General features: G+C 47.3%; 1 long non-coding RNA gene across 3 annotated transcripts in view; it reads left to right on the forward strand.

Annotated features, from left to right (window-relative positions):
• LOC109389894 (uncharacterized) overlaps positions 1-5,774 on the forward strand; it is an 88,068-nt gene that overhangs the window by 48,286 nt on the left and 34,008 nt on the right. For 2 of the 3 annotated variants that reach the window (XR_002125478.1, XR_002125487.1), the window contains exon 2: positions 2,913-3,070. This is a non-coding gene — a long non-coding RNA (uncharacterized LOC109389894). The remainder of the gene's footprint in view (positions 1-2,912; positions 3,071-5,774) is intronic. The other variant, XR_002125481.1, reaches the window with a different exon arrangement.

Consider the following 5,774-nt stretch of genomic DNA (forward strand, 5'->3'; position numbering starts at 1 on the left):
GTCTTTTCTCTTTGCAACTGGAGTCAAGTTGATTTATCCACAAGACAAATTTTCCCCTGGGTAGAAAACATGATTTAAGAAATTAGCGGAAGGGGCCGGGGAGGACATTACTAAGCCAAATGGTGGAATCTATTAATTTTTCTTTTCCCAAATGTCATGTTTCCTTTTCTGGCAAACTGGTGGTGATCAATACTTTTGAAATGACCTTGAACAGGATTGAGTTACTGCATTGGCTGCCACGACTGTGGGCTTGAACAATTTTTACTACTTAGAGGAATAATATTTAGAAAATGTTCAGCATGTTGAAATTGAGCCCTCTGCTTTGTCCTTTTTACAAACTTCTGTTTTTGTACTGAGCGCTTACCCAGACCTGGCCTGGCATTTTCAATGTGAGATGATACCGCCCCTTAGTGGAGAAAGTACTTAACTGCAAGCTTTTGCATCTGCCCAAAGAAAAGCTCCCTGTTTTAGCAGAAATAATGTTATCAATTCAGTCACTTTTTAAAACTAAGCTACTTGTCTACTTTTGAGGAGTCTTAGGAGGATTAAATGAGATAATCTGGGGGCCACACTTAAAAGTGCGGGATTGACACTCAGTCAAAAAAGTGCGGGATTGACACTCAGTCAACAGCTGCTATTATTGTGGTTATCTGATAATGAGGATTTTTGAAGGCAGGGGACTGAGTGAAGTACGTTTTCAAGGCTTCAGAACTTCAGTGTCAGCTCCGATAGCTACTAGGAGAGGCGGCTGAAGAGTAGCATGTCCTTACCTGGGACGGGACTCTCACCATCAGCCCACCTGCCCAGGGTCAGAAGGCAGGGAGGACCGCTTCTGAAAGACCGCTGGGGTCTCCCAGCCGTATACATGCTCCCTGTGCAGGAAAGTTGGTTTAAGGACCATGCACAAAATGTGCTTTCACCACCCAGTTGGTGAGGAGACGCTGCTATGTTGCCACACCTGTCCCTGACCTTGGACTTCTCCCAGCTAGGCCTCCAGAAGCTGGTTGGCAGGGTCAGTGCCTACGCTGAGATGGTTCCACAAGCTTCTCTTTGTGAAATGAGTCACTGGCCATCTCCTCTTAGCGGCAGGACAGAGGCTGTGCTCAAATCCTGCTGCTGTCTTTCAGAGGGGAATTTGGGCATCATTTGTGCCATATTTTGCTTTTGTGATGACTCAAGTTTTCTTCCTTTTAATTTTCAAACATAGCATGAGATCCTTATGATTCTGTCCCTTCATATACCTGAAACTAGTTTAATATCTTTATTAAACTAGTGGGAAAGTAAGACAACGACTTTCCCTCCCTCCCTCCCTCTCTCCCTGTTTCCTTCTCTCCCTCTCTCCCTCCCTTCCTCCTTTCTTGCTTCCTTACTTCTTTAATTTCTTCCTTCTCTCTTTTCTTTCATTATTCCTTCTCTCTCTCTTTCCCCCTCTCCTGCCCACCCATCCGCCTTCCTTCCCTCTTTCTCTCTTTCTAAGTAATTGGCTGGAACTCAGCCAAGAGGTCCTTGAATAAAAATTTTGGCATTCGCGCCATCAATGGCCCAGTCATTTTGTCATTTATTCAGAAACATGTATTTCTAGAGCAGCCTATTTTGGATTCAAACATAAGTAAACCCCAGTTTCCATCTAGAAGGGCATTTGCCTTCTAGAAGGAGAGACAGACAGGTAAGCAAGCATGACAGGAAAGTGGAAAGGTGCTTGAAAGGACTCGTAGTGCTGCAGTGAGAGAGACAGCGGGCAGGGAGTCCGCCCCAGGAGGGTGAAGGATGTGGGTTTGCCTGGCAGGGCGCTACCTTTAGAGGAGGTTTAAAAGCCACATAGGAACACTGGTCCCACCACTTCATCATAACCAGAAGCCTGGGATCTCCCAACAGTTCTCAAGGCTGAGCCTGTGACAGCTGTCACTTCAAAGTCCCCTCATTCCCACCCACCTTACTGAGAGTGTGATATTAGCAGTGAGAGTCCTGGGGTTCCCTTCCTCCCAGACCCCAGGCCTCACAGTCAGCTGGATATTCACTGGCAGTTTCTCCCTCTCTCCATCCTACTGTATAGCCCCTTTGTGCCGGAAACCCTCCCCGATTATTCCAGACCCAATGAGTCATCTCCTTCCCCTCTTGCATTCCCTTCCGGGAACACTTTCCCTTTACCCAGATAGAGCCTACTGTTATGTCCAGTCATCTTTGAACATGGCTTCTTGCTCTGGGTGTGTTCCCAGGCTGCTGCAGGGACCATGTCTTACTTAGCTGTAGTCTCTAAAAAGAGCAGACGTTCATATATTTGACTAGTCACCAACTTTCTATACTCTATTGAGGACTGTGCTGGGTATGGAGGGTGGAATGATGATTAAGACCTGCCCTCAAGGAGCTCAGCACACACATACAAATATTGTGCATTTTGATAAAAATATACAGGGTATACAGGGTACATACAAGGTCAGACAATTAAGTTCGTGAACATATCCTAGAAAAAGTGCCGCATACCTCATTGCTAAATGTTTCTATGGTCAGCTGTGAAGTACCTCCCTTGGGAAGCTATGCACCAATGCCAGTGCCTAGTCCACCCTTCCAAGCAATTTTGGAACTCTTTCTGGAATGGCCATCAGAGCTCTTGTCATATTACCCCTGATGTCCTGAATGTCATCAAAATGTCTTCCTTTCAATATTTCCTTTCTCTTCGGGTAAAGAAAGAAGTCATGGGGGCCAGATCAGGTGAGTAGGGAGGGTGTTCCAATACAGTTATTTGTTTACTGGCTAAAAACTCCCTCACAGACAGTGCNCTCACTGATTTCTTCCAGCCCTGGTAATCTATGATTCTGGAACTCGCTTTTTTTTCCCCTTAAAAATCATGTATCATTGCTAGAGGAGAACAGGAAATGGCCTCTCACAGCAACATGACTTGTTTTCACTTTCAGCAGATTGTCACTCACTTAAGGACAGAGAAACCTCAGGACTCAAGGGGGCCACAGCCCTGATTTGAGGAGCCAGACTCATCTTGACCTAACAGCTGCTCAGCGGGTTCGTTCCATCATAGCCCGGATTGGTGAACCTGAGTCAGAAGAGGTATCTCCAGGTAAGAAACAACTGACTTAGGTGATAGCGGAAGCACAGCGATACCCACCATCTTCGGGGCGGGGAGTATGTCGTATGCATGCTTATAGAACACTGGACAGTATTGAGGATGGTCCTTTCACCAGATTTATCATCTTTGATTAGAAGCCATGCCGCCTAACATCACATACATGTAAAAGGGGGAAAAAAGGGACATCATTAGTAATGGACGTGCATTTTAAGGTCACTGTAATTTTGAAATGGTTAACCATCCCTGGGTTCCATAAGTGCATTCTGAGTGGAAGTGTTACCACCTTGAGACTTTTGGCTGTTTAGGCATGAGATAGAGTGGCTTAGAACTATATGCAGGAGGGGAACATATGATAGCTCTAGTTTTAGGTTTGCTTTTTCCTTCCAGAATCGGTTTTGGATTAGGCACAATCAGGGTTCCTTTCTGCCCATACTGGCCATCCCAATTTAGATGAGCAAGGGGAGAAGTTCTTACGCAGCTAATCTGGGATGGGATTTAGGTCTCAGGCAGAGGCCTAGCTGGCAACTCACGCGCTCTAGCATTTTTGGAGACAAATCCAGTTCATGAAGTTGTCATCCAGGAGGGCTTGTGGTGTACAGGCTGCAGGTCACTGTTCCCCTCACCCTCCTTCCCTCGCTGCCAGCATGCTGGTTCTCTTGTCACCACCCTCTTCTCTCACCTCCTCCCAAGCCATTAGAGACACTTTGCTTATTATCTATAAAGAGGGGTCACATCTGTTTGAANTTCCTAGCGTTCATATTTTATTCCCTGTTTCTTTCCACTAATGTGCCTTTCTGCGCGCCTCACTCTTTCATTTTCATGTAATGTAACTGCTTGGAGAGGGAGTATTGCACAGTGGCCTGCATTCAAATCTTGGCTCTCCCACTCAAACACTGAATCCCCTGGGCAAGTGCCTCAGTTTCCTCCTCTGTAAAAGGGGGCGAGAACAATGCCTGATGCACAGCAGGCGCTTGGTGAATGGGAACTATTGTGTTATCTAAAATCCTGCCCGTTGGTGTTTCGTCATGCTGGCCCGTGTGCTTGGTGCTGAGGGGAAGAGGCCATGCTGAGGTTTCCAGGCTCAGAGAGTCTGGCGCTGCTGCTGGTTAGCGGGGACTTGGAACAAGCTTCCTCCACCTTGGGCTGTAGGTTTCCTCCCTGCTCAGCCTGGAGGCTGGGAACGTGCTCTGCCAAGCCCCTTAGTTCTCTCAACATCCATCTTGCCTTCTCTTCAGTTTGCCCCTGCTCTGCCCTCCCACTTCCAGAACCTTCAAAAATGGAAGACACGCAGCTGTTCTAAGCTATTCCTCAGCCCCTCCACTGAATGGGGGTAGGGGTGGGGCCCATGATGTAGTGAAAAGGTCACAGGTCAGTAGACTAGATATGAGGAGATGCCTATTCTCATTCCAGTTCTGTTGTGTCACCCTGGATAAGTCATTTCATGTCTCTGGATTTCAGCCTCCCCCTTTATATGGGATAATTACCCCTCTGCTTTGTACCTCATTTAAAATGACTGAAGAAGACAAGATATTGAAAAGCGTTTTGCTTGGCTGCCAGATGCTATAGAAGTGTGGGCTCCTGATGGTCTCAGGTGGTGTCAGTCCCCTCTGTGCAGCAGAGGGACTGTGACAGCAGCTCTGGCCGTCCACAGCTGCTGGCGACGGAAGCAAATTAGTATTGATGTCGTGTGAGGTTGTGCTGCTTGTGGGGGCCCAAGATGGGAGCTGTAAGCGTCTCTCCCTGTTTGATCTCTGTTTTCTCTGATGGGCATCTGGCCCGTGGGTGACTCAAACAGGAAACCACTAGCCATCAGTTCAAAAAGCTTGAACTCCTCTCAAAGACGTGCTTACTTTTTGTCACTCTGTGTTTGTTTGGATGATGGGGGAATAATTTACAAAATCAGGGGCAGGTCCTCCCTAGTAGGTCCTCTGTGACGGAATCTATAAGATGGGAGGAAGTGGGATATCCTGAGGCTTGGGTTAGGATCCAAGTTATACAAATGCGAGTCCAGGGACCAGAGCCAGGCTGGTGACATCAACACTCGCCAGAAGTTTGGCCCCTGCGCCAGATGGGGACTGCACTGTTTTGTTAGCTTCTCCAAATATACAGCCAGTTTAGGGAACCCCTGGACTGGGTAGGACTGGTATCTAAGGGCTTGCCTGTTAGGGGCTGTGTACTCCCTGCCTCTGTCTGGTACCCATCAGGAGGCTGTAAAGTATGATTGGTCTTGGCATTAAAGGACGACTAGGTTATTATTAGGGTTATCTCTCTGTGTGGTTGTTCAACTTAGCAGGCGATGGCCATCCTGAACGATTCCCCCTGGGAGTTAGGGAACTTGTCTGTAAACAAATAGACAGGACAAAATGGATAGGACTAGATCCAGGAAGTACCTCCGAGTCACGATTGGAGGAGTCACCATTCTACTTGCCTGGCTATTTTAGTTTTGTGGTAGAAGAAAGCTGAGTTCAGTGGAGTGAATCAAGTTCCAATCATATACACGACAAGGAGTTATCATTTTCAAAGTGTTTGAAAAGGAAAACGGGGATGGGATGGCACCCTCTGATACCCGATCACTTCAACAGCCTCTCTCTTCTCTGCAGGTCTCTCTGCGGCACACCTGGCTTCTCAGCCACAGCCAAGAGGTGAGCAATGTGGTCCTACCACAGGGTTCTTCTTTGGAAATGTGCCTTGCACA

Source organism: Hipposideros armiger, unplaced genomic scaffold, assembly GCF_001890085.2.
Source record: "Hipposideros armiger isolate ML-2016 unplaced genomic scaffold, ASM189008v1 scaffold_0, whole genome shotgun sequence".
NCBI lineage: Eukaryota > Metazoa > Chordata > Mammalia > Chiroptera > Hipposideridae > Hipposideros > Hipposideros armiger.